The sequence below is a fragment of the Petaurus breviceps genome, unplaced genomic scaffold (genome assembly GCF_028583685.1).
Source record: "Petaurus breviceps papuanus isolate PSGF00001 unplaced genomic scaffold, PetGlider_PUasm1.0 207, whole genome shotgun sequence".
NCBI classification, from domain to species: Eukaryota; Metazoa; Chordata; class Mammalia; order Diprotodontia; family Petauridae; genus Petaurus; species Petaurus breviceps.
This window is the reverse complement of record NW_027185850.1, coordinates 33,055,399-33,075,673: the sequence shown is the minus strand read 5'-3', so window position 1 is coordinate 33,075,673 and position 20,275 is coordinate 33,055,399. Positions and strand designations below refer to the sequence as shown.

The 20,275-nt window shown below is 42.6% G+C and overlaps 1 protein-coding gene across 1 annotated transcript in view; it reads right to left on the bottom strand.

Annotated features, from left to right (window-relative positions):
• LOC138165089 (transforming growth factor beta receptor type 3-like) overlaps positions 1-18,777 on the bottom strand; it is a 229,333-nt gene extending 210,556 nt beyond the window's left edge. Inside the window, exon 1 of the mRNA XM_069093236.1 lies at positions 18,005-18,777. The gene's annotated coding sequence lies outside the window, so the exon portion shown is untranslated. The remainder of the gene's footprint in view (positions 1-18,004) is intronic.
• Positions 18,778-20,275: the final 1,498 nt, after the last annotated feature.

Below are 20,275 nucleotides of genomic sequence, written 5' to 3'. Positions count from 1 at the left end.
AGGAATGGCTCCAACTCTTGTACAGATATGTCCATAGTGTCTAACTCTTCATGACCCCATCTGGGGTATTCTTAGAAAAGTTACAGGAGCGGTTTGTCATTCCCTTCTCCAGCTCATTTTACAGATGAGGAAACTGAGGCAAACCGCGTTAAATGACTTGCTCAGGGTCACATAGTTAGGAAGTGTCTAAGGCCAAATCTGAACTCAACTTGCCTCACTCCAGACCAGTGCTCTATCCACTGTGCTACCTAGCTGCCCAAACTCTGGCTGCCTCTAAATAACAGCTTTGTGGCAGCAATCTCCAAAAATACAATTTGCCATGAAAACAAAACAAAATAAAAAAGGCACTGCAAACATGATGTTTCCCCTCTAATAAATTGTTACTAGTTTGGGGAGACTGGACCTATGTGGGACTTGTGGAACAGGAATTCCATTGACCCATGCTGTGACTCTGCCATTAAGGCCCAATGCATGGGTCTGGTCAAGCCAACAACAGTAGACTTGAAGGTAAACTTCTCTTCCTTGAAAGATTTTGCAATAGATAAAAGACAGTGATATTATTGTTCTTTTTTTTGGGGGGGGGGAGGAGAAGGCAAGGTAATTGAAGTTAGGTGACTTGCCCAAGGTCACACAGCTAGTTAAGTGTCTGACTCCAGAGCGAGTGCTCTATTCACTGCACCACCTAACTGCCCCTATATTATTGTTCTTGAACCCATAATTCTCTTTAACATTTTTGTTCCATTAATCCCTTTCTATGTCTATCTGCTTTCTAAATTTGCTTGCTTCTAAATTCTATGACCAATTTGTATCATTTTTCCTGACCCCCCTTCTTTTCACTTTTTCAAGTCTTCAGTAGACCTGGGACAAATGTATTCTTTAAAGCAGGGGTGGGAAATCTGCAGCCTGGAGGCCACATATGGTACTCTAGGTCCTTAAGTGCAGCCCTTGAGGTTGAAGAGCTGCACCTGAGGACCTAGAGGGCCACATACAGCCTCAAGGCTGCAGGTTCCCCTTCCTTAAATCAAGGCAGAGACCACAACCCAAACATGCCTTCTCATCCCATGCTATTCTTGCCCATATTCATCCAAAGATCCTCGAAGCCTATGAATTACAAGCCTTCTAAGTATTTGTATATCTTGGGGAACTAATGGAAAATTCAAGCCTTTTGTTTATACCCCCTTTCATGTAGTATGACTGGCCTATCTTTATACACACACACAGAGCCTATCTTTCTAAATATATGTACATATATGTATATACATATGTGTGTATACAAGTACATCTACATAAACATGTATGTGTGTGTCCCCTACCTTCCATTAACTTCCCAAAAGGACCTTCCATTCCCTGGTTTTCTTAGGCTCTCCTTCACACACCGCACCATTGCCAGGATGCAGCATTAGGGCATGATGTGATTCTGAGATCCCCCCTCCCAGAAAGGTTTCATTATTAGGCTCTCACCTTGGCCACTTTACTGCTATATCAGTGCCCCATATGTCAGGTGAGTCTACAAATGAACAAAGCAATGTCAGCTTCGCTGTTTGGTGCAAGGATGCCCAGCTTGGAACATACATGTGCCAATGAGAAAGACGGCCCTTTGGAGGGCTGGAAGAGGAGAATACAGTTTTGAGTGCTAATTTTTAGAAGGCTGTCTGGTTGTTAAATGCTCTTCCTGGGAAAGAGGAGATAATGGAGAAAGCTGGCTAAGCTACAAGATTGCATTCTCCTTCCCATTCAGTTATAAAACCAAAGTAACAGCGGTCCATAGCAAAGTCAAGAAGGAGCAGACCCACTCTAAAAGCAGCATGGTATAGTGGAAATCCATCGATCGATCACCGTTTTATTAAATACCTATTATGAGTCAATCACTGTACTAGGTTTCTGGGATCTAGAGTCAAAAAGGAGACCATCCCTTCCTCCCAGGAACTTAGATTTAATCAGGGAAGATAACATGCACTTACAAAATATAGACAATAAAAATATAAGGTAAATTTGGAATTTGGAAGGTTCTAGTCACAGGGGAAGGAGTGAAATTAGTAAAGTTCTCATGGAGAAAGTGGCATCTGAGCTAAGTTTTGAAGGAAACAAGAGATTATAATAGAAGGATATAAGGAGAGAATGTATTCCAATCATGAGGGATGGCCAGTCCAAAGGAAAGATCACTAGGCTAAGAGAAAACCTAAGTTCTAGTCTCAACTCTGCCTCTAACTAGCTACATGATCTTGGGCAAGGGACATCCTCTGTGTGCCTCAGTTTCCCCTCTAAAAATTAGGGATTGTAATACTTGCCCTCCATTCCTTCTAGAGTTGTGTATGTGGATCAAATGAAATCTCTGTATGAAGATACTTCGTAAATTATCAAGTGCTTTACCAACGTTAGTACAGCATTGGTAACCTCTTAGTGGAACGAAGGGCAAAAAAAGAAAGAAGTGGAGTAGATGGTGGTCTGGAAAGTTCTCTCCATCTCTAAATCTATCAAACAAATACAACAAACATGGGCATCCCATTAACAAACTAATGGGCAAAGCACAGGTGTGAAAAGAGAAGTGATGCTTATTCTAAAACTAAGCCAATGTTATATTAGTGCAAATTTCTGTTCAGTGTCCTCCTTACCCAAAATTAAAAGCAGAAATAAATACATAAGTCCATTTTCTGAGAAACAACGAGAGCCAATCAAAACTGCAAATGCACCCAGACTAGATGTCACTGACTTTGCAGGGTCACAGGACAGTTGCTCAGTAAGACACAGTGTAAATCTATGGGAACTGGAGCTTGGCCAAGGGAAGATATTTGTGCCACTTGGAAATTCTGCCCCTCTGCCCCTCATCCTTCCCTCCTCCTCCCGTTTTCCTTCACTGCTGTGTTTATTTTTACATTGTTGTAGTCAAGTGGGTTAAAGGACAAGCTCAAGAAGACAGAAATTGCAACAAGTTGGGGCTGAGTTTAAAAAAAAAAAAAGGTGATTCCCAGTCCCAAGAGCTCAGTCAGTCAGTCAACATGAATTTATTAAGCCTTTACTATATGCCAGACATTGTGCTAAGCTGGAAGGACCTCAGAGGCTGTCTGGGATGGCTCCTACCTAAACCTGAATCCATTCTCCGACATACCCAATATTTGATGGTCCATTCTTTGCTGGAAGACCACCAAGGCCCCACTGCCTCTCCAACCCCATCTGACTGCTGCTATCTGTCTCCTCTGTCCTCTCTCAGCAGAGCCCAAACATTCCCACCCCACCTACAGGAAGAAAAGGCTGGGATCCTCTGCCAGAGTTGGAGAGCAATGAGGGCTCTGTACTTATGGCAATATTGGATAGGATGCCCCCCACCACCACCATCAGGTAGGGTCAGGTTCCACAAAGACCCTCATGGACTGAACATGGAAAGGTTTGGTAGCAGTCAAACATGGAGTGCCACTGTTCCTCTGACCCTTCAGCACTGGCCTTCCATGCCTCAAAGGTTAAGGACGTTGCTGGGGCCGGACGGGATGCCTGACAGCCAAGGCCCCTCTGAGCCCACAACAAGGGGCAATACAAGCCCACACCTTTCTCTCACCCTGGTCCCTGGTACCTAACGCCCACAGAGATGCTGAGGTCATTTCCGCTTCAACTTTTGGAGGTAGTGTGACAGTGGAAATTTGGAGGATTGAAGGCAGAAGACCTCCATTCACATCTCATTCTATCACTTGGTCCTTTCATTTCTATGGGCCAAAGTTCCTGTAAAATGAGGAAATCAGATTTAAATCATATGTATGTCCCCTCCATCTCCTATAACATCCTGGTGAATACTGAAAAGCAATTATTTGTTATTTTATTCCCTTTTGTGGCATATTTAACATCTGAGTGCTATTAAAATTATAATAATTTTATTTTAATAAAATGTGAACCAAGAAAACTATTTGTGTAGATTATTTAAAGAAAAGGGGGGCACTACACATTTCTAAACAGGTAATATTCCTCTATAAAATCTGTACAGGAAACTAACCCTGGGAGTATTCTTTGAGCAGTGGGAGAGGAGAGAATTTCTCCATTATCATCAGCTTCTCAGAAGATACTGAAAGTAGTAGGTTTTGAGAAAGGCTGATTTCTTCAGATAAACATTGACAGAAATGATCACACCCAGTAATTCTGATACTCCCAGTTAGGCTTTTTCTCACTCCCTCCTTCCTACCCCTACCCCTTAATTAAAAAGAGAGAAAAAAAGGAAATTTAGTGATAAAAAATTAAATAGCATTAAAAAAAAATGATGACACCAACTTTTACCCAACAATCCAGTCCAATCCAACAAACACATACTATGTGCTAAGGACACGAGTTGCGTGCCAGGGATGATAAGACAAAATGAAAACCAGTCCCTGACCTTGGGGGCTTATAATGAAGCGGAAGGATATATAACAGGTGAATAGATGAACACAATGATACATCATTTGAGAAAGAGGTGAAGAACACACCAATCACTAGGGGGATCAATAAATGTTCCCACACAGGAAATGGCTCAGGAGCTGAGACTTGAAGGAATATTGGGTTTTCCAAGAACTAACAGAGAGGAGTGAGCATGGTCCCTGTGTAGGGTGTGCCAAATTTGGGGCTGCTAGGTGTTGCAGTGGATAGAGTCCTGGACCTGGAGTCAGGAAGACCTGAGTTCAAATCCAGCCTCAGGGACTAGCTGTGTGGCCCTGGACAAGTCACTTTACTCTGGCTCATCTGTAAAATGAGCTGGAGAAAAGGCAAACCACTCTAGTATCTTTGCCAAGAAAACCCCAAAAGGAGTCATAAAGAGTCAGACATGACTAAACCACAACAACAACAAATTTGCAGAATAGTTCATTTGGCTCCAATACAAAATGAATAAGAAAAAGGATGATAAGTTTAGAAACATAGTGTAGGGGCAGCTAGGTGGTACAGTGAATAGAGCACCAGCCTTGGAGTCAGGAGGACCTGAGTTCAAATCCGGCTTCAGATGCTTAATACACTTACTAGCTGTGTGACCTTGGGCAAGTCACTTAACCCCCAATTGCCTTGCCTTCCTCCCTAAAAAAAAAAAAAAGAAAGAAAGAAAGATAGTGTAGAGGTAGCTTGAAGTCAAGCTGACATATTACAAAGGTTATGATTTTCTTTTTTCATTAGGGAGGGAAATGAGGGAAATCAGATTTTTGAAAACTGAAAAAAAAAATTCAATAAACTAATAGGAAGAAATTAAGCTGAGAAGTTTGTGTTTCATCCTAGAGACAAGGAGAAGAACAGTCATTAAGCAGGGAGGACTGATAGGAGTAAGACTTAGACTTCAGGAAAATTATTTCAGCAGCTGTGTGGAGAAGGGACTAGAAAGGAAGAGAATTTAAACTACAATATCGATCAAGAATCTGCTGCGATAATGGTCTAGGCAAGAAGTGATGAAGTCTAGAAGTCGGATGTGGTAACCGTCGTGAGAGAGAGAGGAAAGGACAGATTCAAGAGATAATGTGAAGGCAAAGCATCATGACGATGAAGATGGTGGTGGTAATAAAGATGATGAGGATGGAGATAATTAGCATTTACATAAAGGCTCTAAGGTTTGCAAAGCACTTTACAAATAAGATGTCATTTTGTCCTCATAACAGCCCAGGGAGGTGTGTGCCATTTTACAAACGAGGAAACTGAGGCAGACAGTTTAAGTGACTCCTCCAGGTTACACAGCTTGTAACTGAGGCTGGATTTGAACTCAGATCTTCTGGACTCCTGGACTATCCCCTGCATCTCCAGCTAGATAATAGGTGGTTACAAAATGGGAGAAGATTTTAAAATTCTTGCAACTCTTTCCTAGATCTACCATTATGGACACACAGATTACACAGTGCCTGGCAAACAGTAAGTGCTTAATAAATGCTTGCTGGCTGTTGCCTGAAACTCCACTCCTTAGGACCTGGCAAAAAAAAACTCCACCACGGCTTTTCTGTTTGCTATCTGAGAAATAAGAAGAAGCAGAAGATTGCCTCCAAACCTTCAAATACGAAAAACAGTGCCAACACTTAAGACTTTGAGTCCAATCTGAAAGCCAGTGTCAATTTCTCTGCAAGTCTATCTATGACCCTTTCCCCCCAAGACTCCCTGCTCCAAAATGATCATTTTCCTTGGCTCTCCTGCTTTTCTGTGATATGTAATTAGAAACAGGTGGCCTCTTTCAGACTTTGGAATACAATATCTTCACCACTGTGATACTTGCCAAGCCCAATACCTTAATACAAATAATATTCCTCTTTTAGTTTTATTTGACCAAGCCTCTTAACCATACACCTACCCCCAAAGGAGATGAACAGAAAGGAGGCAATATTAAGACAAAGACACCTGTAATGGTGCCAACAGGTATCTCCTTTTCATGACTAATTATCGTCTCTCAAAATTATTGGGGAGCTAAACCACGATTTTTCATTGCTTGCCTGCCTTCAATTTGAAAGTGCTGCTACCAACGGTCCCACTTGTCTTGGATGGAATACTATGTCCTGTTTTCAATGATTTAGGTAACGTCAGGATTGCTGAAAATCCCTCTATTGGTCAACAACTTTCAGTCCAAGACATTTAAGACGAGTTCAAGGACTTTTGTGGTTAGATGATATTGTGTTAGTTAAGAAAACAATACAAGTCAGAGAACTCCTGAGGGCAAGGACTGTGTCTGATCTGTCCCAGTGAGAGGTGGCTTGGCATCACAGAGAGAGGGCCGACCTTGGAGACAGAAAAAGCTGGGGTCCGATTCTGCTTCTGACCCATTCTGGCTGGCTCAGAGTAAGTCAGTAAATGACCCTGGGTCTTCTCTAAGACCAAGTTCGACCAGGTTACCTACCTGCCATTGTGGAGGGAGCCCCCCACCTGGGTAAAATCACAGGTATGGACAAAAAGAAGTAAAAAACTTCACCTAGATTCTTTACCATCTGAATCTGCCAACCTAAGGCCACATATAGGAATCACTTTATTTATCCAGTGTGGGTTCTCCCTTCACCACTGCAATTGAACACCCTTGGTGACTTTAGTAAATGGCACTGCCAAGGCCAATTTGGTGATGAGACTCTCTGAACTGAACTAAGTTTGCAGTCTGACACGCTGTCAAGCATCCATCCATCCATCATACACTCTGCCTGAACTGCCCTGGACAGCCTTGGGTCACCCCCATGCCAGCATGAGGATGAGGGTTTTAGTGGGTGGGGGGACCATGCGCACATACTAGGCTACTAAGTTTCTAGGGGAGGAAGGGAAGAAAAGAAGGACAGATTAAGGAAACTAAAAATTAAATATACAGGATTTTTTTTTAAATAAAAGGACATAGTAAGGAGAGAGGAAAAGGCAGGAATTAATTAAATAGCATTTAATTCACCTGGCATCAGAAACTGAGTTCAAATTCATCCTGAGATATTAACTAGCTGGGTGAGCCTAAGCAAGGCATTTAATTTCTCTCAGCCTCAGTTTTCTCAACTATAAAATGGAAATATTAATAGCACCTGCCTCCCAGAGCTATCATGAACAGCAACTGTGAATTAATATACATAAAGTACCATTTCAGACTGAAAGTGCTATATGAAGGCTGGCAATCATTATCACAGGCTCATAGACTCAGAGCCAAAAGGCAGCTCCAGGCCCCTCGTTGTATAGATGAGAAAACTGAGTCTCTGAAAAGTTAAGTGATTTGTCCAAGATCACTCTACTTATAAGTGTCATAAGTGGGATTTGACTCGGGTGTTCCTGGCTCCAGGTCCAAGATGTTACGCCAATACACAGGAATGCCCCCTTAATGTTATAATTCTAAAATGTATTCCACTCAAGGGATTCTTAGTAAATGTTGTTACTTGATGATACTAAATAATGAGTAAAGCCTAATTTTGACTTAATTGGGAAAATGGACCAACATTCTATTTTGTGGAATTATATACAGTGCTGGGTTTTTTTTTGTGTGTTTTTTTTCTTGATTCACCATGGATACAGAGAAAAAGGTAGGTGATACCATAGTGCATAGAGCACTGCATTTGTACTCAGGAAGACTTATCTTCATGAGTTCAAATCTGGCCTCAGATAACTTACTAGCTGTGTGCCTTTGGGCAAGTCACTTCACCCTGTTTATCTCAGTTTCCTCATCTGTAAAATGAGCTGGAGAAGGAAATGGCAAATCACTCCAGTGGCTTTGCCAAGAAAACCCTAGATGCGGTCACAAAGAGTCAGACACAACTGAAAAGAATGAACAGCAACAAAGCAAATACCCTTCAAAATTCAAGAAAACCAAAGGCAAAGGCATACTAAGCTTACTAATTACAACTTCACCATCTGCCTGGGAACTTTGTCAAAAAGTGTAAATCAGCAATACTAAATATATACATTAAGGAGTTCAGAAACTTCTCCCACGCGCAGACTGCAACAAAACAAAATGTATGAGTCAGAGGTGCTTCCCCTCCAAGGTGGGTTTAATTTTATTCATCGATTCATGGAATAGAAAATGATCCTTCTAATCCATCCTCCCTTCCAACAAGAACAGCCCTTCCAGGCAGCCAGCCAAGCTTTGCTTGATCACCTCCAGGGATGAACTTACCCCCTTACAAGGCAGATCACTACATTTGAAGGCAATTCCACTTATTAGAAAGTTATTTATACCAAGTCAAAATCTGCCTCCCAGCATCAGCATAGGCTCTGCTCTGCCCTTTGGCACCTCCTAGGATAAATTAAATCTGTCTTCCAGATGACTTCCTGTTCAAATATTTGAAAACGAGTGTCTGCTAGATGGTCAATTACATGGAGTTTAATTTAACAAAATGAGATATCTGTTATTAAGAGACATACACAGGAGGGAGGAAAGTCATCCACCTGGCAAAGAACCAGTATGATATGCCAGTATTCAGTATATACCATAAAAGTGTGTTTCACCTCAGATAAATTTATCTTCTAACAACCTTTAGTTACCTGTAAAATGAAATTCTAAATTTATAGAATCAGATCTGGGAAAGGCAGCATTAAAGATCACAAAATCTAACCTCCTTATTTTACATATAAGGAAACTGAGACACAAAGAGGTTACATGGCTTTCCTTAAGTCACACAGCAAATAAGTATCTGAGGTAGAATTTGAACCCAGGTTCTCAGTCAGATGAACTTTTCACCACTTCAAAAACATTAATGACTGAAAGACCACCCAAAAGACAATCTACTTATCTGCAAAATGACCCTACATATTCTTTCGGTCTCTAGTGAGCAAAAAAGCATAACATGGAACAGAAAACCAATCAGATTATGAAAGAACCCCACCTCATCAATTTATAAGCATATCCATCAACACTGCTGAAAGTTTGCCTGTCAAATCTTGTTTTTAAATTATTTTTATTTCATTAAATATTTCCCAATTACATGTAAAAAAAATTAGCAATCATTTTTTAAAATTTTGAGTTCCAAATTCTCTCCCTCCCTTCAACCCCTCCCTCTTCCTTGAGAAGGCAAGCAATTTTATTTTGATTATACATGTGATAGCCTTCCATATGTGTAGTCTTTACTGACTTTACTTACATAGAAGGTTCAAGGACTAGAACCCACAAAGTTTGTTTAGAAAAGTTCGTTTTCTCAGGAGTCAATCCACTCATGCATCTGCTTTTGCAAATGGTGAACCTGTAATCACACTCAGAAACATGACCTTCTGCATGGACCAAGGAAATGAACTAGCCTTCACCAGACGCACAAATGCTTTTTCTCCCCTCAAACCCAAGCTCTATCTATTACAAATCACTCATCTATCTACCACAATCCCACTGCTATCAGTGACATTCCACCAACCTACAGCAAGAAGAGGATCCTAAATTAACGTCCACCTTTTTTTCCTAATGTCTACCCCTACTACCCTAGAGAACCTTCAATCAATTAACAAGTATTGGGAGTACAGACCAGGATCCAGTTGAATCCTCCCAACATTCCCCTCCAAACAACTTTAAAATAACACCTCAAGTCAAATTTTGGTGTGGCACAGCCAACAAAAAGGTCAGAGGGAGACATTTTTTCCAGCATAAAACAACTTAGGAAGTCTGCAGGAGAGGTCTGCAAAACCAGGGTGGGCACAGGCCCAGAACAAGGCAGGAGAACCAGTGGTGTACCCAGACACTGGCTATAGTTGGTGCTGACTGGCAACTCTATTGCCCATAAGCATTTCTGGGTCACAGTTCCAAGGTGAAAAGGAACACAGTACCTGTGGCTGCAGGAGAATAGGAACTTTCCTAGGTAAAGACCAGAGCCCAGCCCAGGAAAGCAGGGCTTTATCTATACCAGGATAACAGCACCTCAGAAGCACCAAAAATTTTCAGACCCCCAGAACTAGCTCTGAAAAGAGCAGCACAAAAAAAGTCTGAAGCTTGGCACAGTGCCTCCCCAGCCCCAGGTGAGTAGAGTACAGCTTTAACATAAAGTTCAAAGTCAAGAAATAGGCTGGGAAAAAATGAGCAAACAACAACAAAAATAGAACTTGTCGATAAAAAGTTATGACAAAGGCAAGGAAATCTAAGAAATAAAGAGAAAGACAACAAGGCAAAAACAGTTATAAGCAAAGCCTCAAATTAAAATGCTAATGGATCCAAGGCCAGTAAGAATTCCTGGGAGAGTTTTTAAAAAGAGAGAGATAAGAATGGTAGAAGAAAAATTGGGAAAAGAAATGAGAGTGATGCAAGAAAATTATGAAAAGAGAATTAATAGCTTGGTAAAGGAGGCACAAAAAATACTGAAGAAAATTAACACGTTAAAGAACAGACTTGGTGTAACAGTAAAAGAGGTACAAAAATTCATGAAAGAAAAGAACTCCTTTAAAAGTAGAGTTGGCCAAATGGAAAAAGAGATGTAGAAGATCCTACCAGGTCTTTATTTTAAAGAGAGGGACTCTTGAATATGAGTCTGTGAATATGAACTTGAATATGAAGTGCTCTGAAGATCTTGGCAAGCAGACCCCACCTCTGATACTTCATGTGCTACAGATTTAGAGATGGGAGGAACTGTAAGGGTCAGTTTATCCAACCCCTTCATTTTGTGAATGAAGGAAATAAGATTCAGAGCCTGTCTAGAGTCAGTTAGTTATCCCAGTAAATGGAGCACTAAGGAGTCATGAGTTCAAATCTTCCCTCCAACATTTGCTAACTATGTGAACTTGGGCAAGGCCCTTAACTTATTTGCCTAAGTTTTCTCAGCTGTAAAATGGGAATAATAACAGTAGCTAGCTCTGAGGGATATAGGAATCAAATTAGATATTTTTAAAACATCTGGAAGCATACTAGGAAGCCAAAAAATAAGGTTTGGAGCACACAGAAACGCAGCACTTGGGCATGAATTAAGGAATATAATTGTTATTAAACTATTTCACCTATATTTGATCACAATAAAATATATTCCACATTTTAGGCATAGTGACCAGAATTATAATTTCATTAGTATAGGGAACTTTCAGGGGAGAAAATTCCCTCAACCAATGATGGTTGACACCTTCTCTACAACTTAATATCTTTTTTTTTCCCTTTTCAAAAATTTGTTTTATTTTTAATTTATGAAATAAAACAAGCATTTTCACAACATAGTAGAAAAAGGATGATTGCACATGAAGTTGCAGATTTGTTACATACAACTTACTATTCCTTTTAAACATATAATAAAGTTATCGTGTACACTTCTTTTTTTTTTCTTCCCTCCCCTCTGCCCTAGAGATAGCAGACCGATGAGAAGTGTGACTTGTCCACAAACACACAGTCAGCAAGTCCAAATCAGGGGGAGGATTTGAACCCAGGTTACATGGCTTTAAGGTTGGTTTTCTATCAACCATGCCATGTTGTCACTTCCTACTGATAGCTCCAAAAACCATTTAAGGAGTTTTCAGCATAAAAAAAAAAAGACATAAACACAAACATTCTTGTCAAAAAAAAATTTTTCTGAATGCTTCTTAAGCAAGTGAGCTTCTCCAAGATGCAAAAAACATCCCAAGCAGGGCCTTCCTCAGAACTGACGACTATTCACTTTCTTAAATTCCCTTCAAATTTATTTCTCTCCCATTCGGCAGTAATCAAAATTATTAACCTAGATCGTGATTTTTTTTTAATGGTTTTAAATCTTTAGCTAAGACACTGCATCTAAGTGAAAATAAAACCTTCAGAGTCCTTAAAAAAAAAAAACCACAGGCCAGATGATTAAAGGGAGCTCTTTAATCAAAAAGAAAACAAGAAACCTAGAGCTGGAGAGTGACCAGGAAATAGATGCAGGTCTGTCCCTTGGAGACCTACAGTCATGTTGTCATAGTTCAGCTATAAAAAGAGCTCATCAGACACATCCCATCGGATGGGCAAGGTTCGGGTCCTGGGAGCAATTCTCTCACTGACTGTGTCAAGATGTAGTTAGGGAAATCAGAGTAATTCTGTCTTTCCATCATGGTGACTAGCCCCTTGGTAACAGGCCCCACTCCTTCCAAAGGCCCTAAAAGCAGCCCTGAATTTGTCCCAGGCAGCAGCAGGACATCCTCCTCCACATTGGAAGGGACTAAATAAAGGGCCAACCCATGGCCATCTTGCAATTCTGCAGTTTGGAAATTGCAAAGCCCTACAAAGTTTTTCAGTCTCATCTGCTAGACACATTTCAAAAGGTACTTAACCATCTTAAAGGCATTTTCCAATCATTTTTCCCCAAATCTAAGTTTTATTGGTCTGTTTTGTTTTTACTTTATGAATATTTACAGATTAGTTCAGCTTCATAAGAGACCTTTTATAACAAAGTCAAACTGTTAACTAATAATCCAGTAACTTCATCTGAAAGTACACACAGAATTCTATACATGCAGCACTGCCACCCCCCTTTTCTGTCTTCTTATTCTTTAACAACCTATCTGTAGCCTTGAGTTGAATTAATTTCTACAGCAAGCTCTGTGTGTGGGAGGGGTTGTGGGGTTGGGGGTGTTTTGCCTTCTTTTGACCAGTTTGGATGAAAGCAATTTTTCCTCCTTCCAAGATTTTATTTTTTTTTAATCCTTCTGGTAAATAAATATCAAAGAATTTCAAGAAGGAAAAAAAAACACCATTTGTTAAAGAATTATTTTTTTAAAAAAGAGGGGTTCCCATTAATTAATGAGATTAGAAATGATGATCCAATAAGAAGCAAGAAATGGGACCCCACTATAATTTCAAAATATATTCTCAAGTACTTTATTGATCAGAAATCAGCCGTTATTCTTGGGCAAAAATATTAAAGCAGTGCTGCTAATACCTAACAGGAATCCTTGAGTTTCCCAGCTAATCTGTCCGCTGTACTTAAACTAGAATTCCAAACTTTCCTTTGATTTATGATCCCTGGAAATTGGTAATCACTTTGGCCCTAAAGAAGTCAAGCCGAATCACATCCCAGCCCATGTAGGAGATATTTAAATCTTCCTCTTGCCTCAGCTCATAGACCTAAGCTCTGCCCTCCAATATGCAGGCAGTCAAAGCTACTTACCTTGTAAAATTAGCTAATTAACACCTCCCTTTTACAAGATATAACCAAGCCCTTTTGTCAGGAGAGTTAGATTAAGACGTAGGTATCTCCCAGCTAGTTTCCTAGTTTTTCCTTTAAGCATCCCAGCCTTGCCAGGTTCCTGCACTGATTTCCCCCCCCCCCCCCCCCCCCCCCCCCCCCCATAGCAAGGAGAAAGAAAGTAAAGAAAGCTACTGGGTTGTCAAGCTAAGTAGGGAATCCTGACCCCTGTTGGCAAGTCAAACCACTCTGGTTAACTAAGACTTTGTGGAAGTTGAACGCCTAACAAAATTTCATTTTTAAAGTGTGAGCCTAAGACAGATTTGGAAAGAGGAAACTGATTTAATTTGTTTTTAATGCAGATTCATAGTGGAAGTCCTGGCCACTTGACTTTCACTTGGTGAATGAATCAAACGCAAAATGCAATTGAGAATCTCGGAAAGAAGCCTCCTAGTAAACTGTGGACAGGTACTGAGAGAGAGACAGACAGAGAAACAGAGAGAGACAGAGACAGAGAGAGGAAAGAGACAGAGACAGAGACAGAGGAGAGAGAGAGAGAGGAGGGAGAGATAGACATACATAGATATATATGCACACACATATACACATATTGAAGATTGAGATAGGAGTTATTGTTATCTCTATTTTACAGGAAAGGAACCAAGGCTTAGACAGGCTCCCAGAATTATACTGCTATTAAGTCTGAGACAAGATTTGAACTGAGGTCTTCCTGACTCAAGATCAGACAGTCCATGCAATATACCTCCTAGGAGTCTAATTTCTGCAGTATTCCTTGATACAGCTTTAGAAAAGGCAATGATAGTAGCATACAGCAGCTAAGTGGCACGGTGCATAGAGTGCCACGCCTCGAGTCAGTAAGATCTGAGTTCAAATCCAGCCTCAGACTCATACTAGCTGTGACCCTGGACAAGTTACTTAACCTTGTTTGCCTCAGTTTCCTCATCTGTGAAGTGAGAAGGAAATGGCAAACCACTTCAGTATTTTTGCCAAGAAAATCCCAAACAGGATCACAAAGAGTCGAACACAACTCAGTAACAATAATAAAATTATTATTACCCTTCAATGAGCCAACCACCCTATTTAAGTCTCAAAAGGCTCATTACCAGAGGGTTAGTCACTAAATATTAGCTCTTTTTTTCTTACTGACCACAGAATTCATGAAAAGAGTCAACTAAAGAATAGAAGAGAGGTGATCCACATGAGCCCAGATCCTTGAATTACTGCAGCTGTATGTACAGAAACACATATACATACACACTCAGCGTAGCTGTAACTTTGCTGTAGAAAGCACCAGAGTCAGTTAACTTAGTTGGAATATGCCTGCTGTGAATTCTTGGGAGATTATTATAAATAATAATGGAATTTGCCAACAGTTAGAATGTGACCTAAGATAAGCATTGGAATTATGGCTGTATCTCACATTACCTAACATATGAACATCAGGATTTACATGCACGATGACGTTTGTTTTACAAAAGGATTTGTAAGAAGATTCCTTTAGAGCAGAAACTCCCCTGATGTATTTAAGCCATGACTGCAGTTACAGAAATTCACTTCCACGCATCCTGGGATAGCCTAGTCCAAGTCCCATCTCTGCCATGTAATACTGGCAAGGTGAGGCTGGGCAAAGTTACTTGACTACTCAGTGCCCACAGGCAACTCTCTTAAGACATAAATAACAAATATGCAGTGATAAAAATAGTTTCCTCATCAAGAATTCACAATAACCATGAAAAAACAGCTCTGGATCTATTTACACATAACTAGATGGAGCAGTGAATAGAGCTCTGGCCCTGGAGTCTGAAGGACCTAAGTTCAAATCCGAGCTCAGACACTTAACACTAACTAGCTGTGTGACCTTGGGCAAGTCACTTAACCCCAATTGCCCTGCCCTTCTCCCTCCAAAAAAAAGAAAAGAAAAGCATCTGTTGACTAAAACAATATTTACCTTTTATTTTATTATGGAGGCAGCTAGGAGGTACAGTGTTTCTAAGAACTGGGCCTGGAGTCCAAAAAGATCTGAATTCAAACCTGACCTCAGAAACTAGCTATGCAACCTTCAGCAAGTCACTTAATCTCCATTTACCTCAGCTTCCTCATCTGTAAAATGGGGATAATAACAGCACCTACCTTCCAGAACTGTTGTGAGGACCAAATGAGCTATCTGCACAGTACTTAGCAAAGTGCCTGGCACTATATAAATGTTGGTAATTATTATTAAGTATTCATAACAATTAATAATTAGCATTCCTTAGGTCACTAGAAGTATTGGCAGTATAGTCAATATGTAAAAAGACATCATAAATTCTTTGTTATAAGGGATGGCTACAAGAGGAAATGTAGGTGTTGTAAAAATAAAAGATATCAATAAAAATGTATTTTTCAGATAATAATGCCTGCCCTGGAAGTTCTTACTGTCTTCTTTCAGTGAGGTTTGGGGCTGTGCACACTTTGTCCTCCACTCTGTGGGTTGCAGGTTCATAAGGCAACCTTGTATTAGCCAGGAGATAAAGCCCCACAGTTGTTAGCTTTTGAAAAGTTTAATACCCAGTAATAATTAGTTTCTACACCTTATACATCGGCAGTATATTATACTCCCCCTGCCGGATATCATTCAACATAACACTCACAATCCCCCCAGAGTTTAGCTTTGGGGTTGCTAGCACAAAAAAAGTCTGGTTTGGGGAGAGTGGGGAGCTTGTTTCAGGAGAGAATAATCACTGAAACTACAATTGCTGGGGTGTTTTTTAAGAGTACCCAGTTAATTTCAGATCCCATCAAAACAGGAAAAATTAAGGCTGACAAATGACAAAGACAAACTAAAGGGGGGGAAAATGCTGAAACCTTGAAATGCTAAACAATGCAGAATGAAAGCCAAAAAGCTGAGGGCTCTGAGACATAGCTGAAAGGATGTTGCTAACACAAAAGCATGAAATCAATTTTATTTTAATAGCCCATAAGGGGGTAAGAATTATTTCCCTGCCTCTTGTGCCAACCTCAAGCTGTTTCCTAAGGAAGCCAAATAGTGCTGATCAACAATGTCTGGAGAACTAATGAAAGATACTAATTATTAAAACCATATTAATAAGGAAACTCAAAGAGAATTCATTTTATTATCAGTTTGCCCATATTCTGAGTGGGTCAAGGCAGAGAGACCCCAGAGTGCTGCTTTGGCCCTCCCAGGAGTACCTCACCTAAAATTTTATCTACTTTTTAATTGCTCCAGAAAGGGAAAGTCCCAGGTACCCCATGCAGCTTTACGGGTTACGATTTTATATGGAAAATGAATATACGGTGCATGAAATTTGGGTGCTGTACCCAGTACTATTAATCATCAATACTTAGCCCAAGAGCTGGGTTCACCCGAAAGTTGGTTGCAGCCAGAAATCTCAATCAACAAAATCATCAGGTAGGGGATAACAAGAGACCTCAAACACCGGTTTTAAGGCGGGAAAGAATTGTGTCATTTCCTCGAAAATCACTGTGCAAACCTTGGAATGCTATATGAATGTGAGCTATTACTGCTGTTATTATTTTTGCTTTCTACTCCTGCATGAATGACAGTCTGAAGATGGGATTCCTTTTCTTTATAGCAGCCACTAACTCCAACTGCCCTGGAAACCAGGTGGAGATGAGGTTCGTTTTGCAGCAAATTTTGTAGACGCCAAAGACGTCGGCTCCACTCTTCCTTCCCGCACAGAAGAGAGCTTGGCTCCCTTCAGTCACCTGAGCCCTCTTCTAGCAATATATCGTGATTGTCTCCAAATCTGCGCTGATCAAACGATCAAGGACACAGAACTGATAACAAACACAACGAGTCAAACATCAGAACCCCAGAGGGAATGACAGCTAATAAGGTCCGGAGCGATGCACCCAGAAAGTACAAGCTAGGGGGACCGAGGAGCGATTAAAGTGGGAAGACCCCCAAGGGAACCCGTGAAGTTAGCCAGCTCAAGCGGAAAGGACGCTGGGTCCAATGTCAATTAAGCGCGAACCCACGACAAGCTTCTCCCATCCGCGGAGTTAGGCTTCCTGGAGGCAGAGGCCACCTCAGCCGAGGCGGGTCCGAGAGGACCGCGGAGAGGAAAAGTGAGAGCCGAGCGTGGAAGGAAGGCGCGAGCCTGCACCCCCAGCCCCGGCGCATCCATCCCAAAGCAAACTGCAAGAGCTACCCAGCAGCTGCGTCCTGCTGCTCCAGCAGGAGAAGCCCCGGGGTGTCCCGGTCACTGCAAGTTCCGAAGGACCCCGCGTGGGTGAACACGCCCGATGGCGCTGGATGTGGGTCACGCGTGGGCTAAGAGCGTGGGGCCGCCTCGGGGGAGACCCAGGACAGGGACTCCCAAAGGCGCAGGCAGTTAAGGGGGGCAGGAGGCTATGCGTCCTGAAGCATGCAGGCGCCGGGCACTCCAGGACCCGCTTTGCTCATTGGAAGGAGGAGACCGCAGTGCCGGAGAAGGGGCGCGCGCTGAGCCTCCGGGACGGAGCAGCCTCGGGATGGGGAGAGGGGGCTGGGAGAGACGTACCTGAGACCCGATCTGTCAAAGCCAGAGCCTGGAGCGGCAGCGCCGCCGCGGAGCGCGAGCCTGAGCTGAAGGGAGCCCTCTCCCAGCTTAGCCCTAGGACGCCACTGGCCCAAGCCTGGGGACGTTCACCTCCTACAGGGAGTCGCGGGAATCGCGCAGGAAGACGGGCTCCAGAGGGGCCACTGCCCCCGCGTCACTCGTCACGAGCGGAGAAGCGCCCCTCGCCAGCTGCCCCGCAGCCTCTGAGTCCCCCCATCGGGGCTGAGCCGAGCGCACAAGCCCGGGCGGGGACACGCCACCTCAATCAGAGCGCGGGATGGGGGGCAGGGCGCTCCTCCTCCCAGAGGGGGACGGGGGCTCCTCCTCTCTCCTGCCTCCAGCCTCCTCCCTCCTCCCCGCCTCTTCTCTCCTCCCCTTCTTCCTCCCGAGCTAATGGATGAGCTCCCGGGGAGCGCGCCCGCAGCCAAAGCTGGGGAAGACAGACCCCAGGAGAAAGTCAGCCCGGGCCCTGGAGTGGGGGGCAGAGAAAGGGGCTAGTTCTGTTGGAAAGCAGCTTCCGAGGGAGACGAGAGGGAAGGGCCGTTGTCGCCCCACCCCCAATCCCTCCGAACTTTGGCTACAACTTTTGCATGCTTCGGGATGCCTGTTTTCCTGTCCCCCTCCCTCCCCGCCTGCACCATCGGATTGACGGGCTTGGGTCTCCCCGAGGCAACTCCACACTCTTGCCCACACCCACTCCCAGCCCATACGTTTACACACGCTGGGTCCTCCCGAGCTGCGGACAACTTTGCTGCAACTTTTAAGGGGGGGTGGTATTTGTGCCCTCCACCTTCAGGATTGAACTGGAATAAAAAAAAAAAAAAATCTTCCTGTCATCAGTAGCAGCCTTTCCCACCCACCCCATCTCGGCCTACCCCACCCCCTGCCAGAGGCGAAGTCGGGGTGGGGGAGCAAAAGAAATGGGGAGGTGATGCTTCCCTCAACCTCCCTAGAATGGCTAGGCAGGGTTTCCCAACCCTTCATTCCCTAACTAAAAAGCAAAGCAGAGGAATCTGATCTACGGCTCCGGGTTGCCTACCTTAAGTTAAGGTTGGCCCATGGGACTTTTGAGGACTACATGGGGGTGGGGAGGGGGTGGGTGGGAATCCATCAACAAGCAGGACCCTACTAGGTGCCAGACACTGTGCTGAGAGAGGAGAGGAGAGGGACAAAGACTGAAATGGAACAATCCCAGCCCTTGTGTCCCTCCTGTACCCACCCTGCATCTATACAGGTGTTCATAAGGCACCTGAACTGTCAGTCAGCAAGACTTACTATGTTCCAAGACCTGGATGGAAAGAAACAGTACCTGCCCTCAAGGAGCTTACATAGATGCAGGGACTCGGGGCCTTAAGTCCTTAGTTCAACCTGGAGCGAATTCAAATCCTACTTCAGACGTTTACCACCTATGTGACCATGGTCAAGTTAACCTCTCAGAGCCATAAATATATATATATATATGCAAAGTTTTGCAAACTTTATGGAGACGCGTCAGTTTTTGGACACATATGCAAATATTCAATAAGCATTTATTAATGCTCAGTTAGTAACAGGCACTGTGCTTGGCACAGAGAATACAGAGACAAAATGAAACAAATCCCTGCCTTCAAGGCACTGATATTCCGTTGGGGGGAGAGGAATATGAATTTGTCTATGTCTATAAAGCATGGATACATGTTCACATCCTAATTTGGGGGGGCTTCAGAATTAGAACTTTTATGTGTTAATGGTGGTACAAAGAGTGCCTGTTTTGTTTTTAAAGCATTAGTTGTTTTTTGTAAGAGCTGAACAGAAAGTATTTTTGAATCTTCCTCCTTTGCAAATAGAGAAATTCTTCCCTATTTGGCTCGCATCATAAAGGCTAAAAATTAGGGTTTTTAGAAAATCCTTATTAATCATCCAATGGTTTGTTACCCTCAATATTTACAGATCAAGTATTTTAAGTTCCTCTCCTGCCCATCTTCCATCTTGTAAAATATGAAATGAGTCTTCGTTCCCCCAAACTGTCCAAAGGGTTCGAGTGCAAGCAGGGGAGAACTTTCTTTCATCTAAACATTTGGAGTGAACAGTGACTCTCCTACTTGGATTTATTGATCATATTGGAGCTTGGAAGGAAACACTTGACTAAAAGCAAAGGGGAGGGGGAGGGCAGGTTGGCCTTACATGTGAGTGATATTTAGAGTTCAGGGTTTCATCCTGATTCTCCAGTGAGAATTCCAGGAACCTTTAAAG